Raw genomic sequence first — 739 nt, forward strand, 5'->3', positions numbered from 1 at the left:
ACCTGGACTGAATACTGCTCCTCTGGCATTTCTGTAGTTCTGGTGAATGATCGGATAAATCTCCGGGAATATTCAATCCCAGAGCATTTTGATTGAGGCCAGTCAGCCCATCACAGCTTTGTCAGTGATGCGCGATATAACACACGAGAGGCGTGATGTACTCGGGAAATAAAGGCTTTTATTGACAACAATAACAGAGCTACTATATTCGGTACACGATCCCAGACTAAAGGGTCACCAGGCAGAGCAGTGACCTTTATACCTCTCCCAGGAGGCGGAGCCGACTGGGGTGTACCATAACAACTGTATTAACAGGTAGAACAGCCCAACCCTAACCCCAACAGTAACATATATACAGACTCATAGTACTGGCCAGACCATGGCTCAGCACTACCTGGTGGGAACCAACAATGGTTCACCACAGGTGATGTCTGGATGTTTAGGGCGATGTCTGGAGGAAGTTCTTCATAAAGGGACAAAAACAGCAAATGCTGGAAAATCTCAGCGGGTCTGACAGCGTCTGAGAGAATAGAGCCAGCGTTTCGATTCTGGATGACCTTCCGCCAGAGCTAAGAGCAAAGAAAGATTTATAGTATGGGGGTGGGGGTGGGGGTGGGGGTGGGGGTGGGGGTGGGGGTGAGGTGGGGGTGAGGTGGGGTGGGGCGGGGGGGGCGCTGTAATGGGGCAAAGGGAATGTAAATAAGGATGAAGGCGGCTGAGAAAGGTGCCCAAAGTGTCC

Source organism: Mustelus asterias, chromosome 3 (genome assembly GCF_964213995.1).
Source record: "Mustelus asterias chromosome 3, sMusAst1.hap1.1, whole genome shotgun sequence".
NCBI classification, from domain to species: domain Eukaryota; kingdom Metazoa; phylum Chordata; class Chondrichthyes; order Carcharhiniformes; family Triakidae; genus Mustelus; species Mustelus asterias.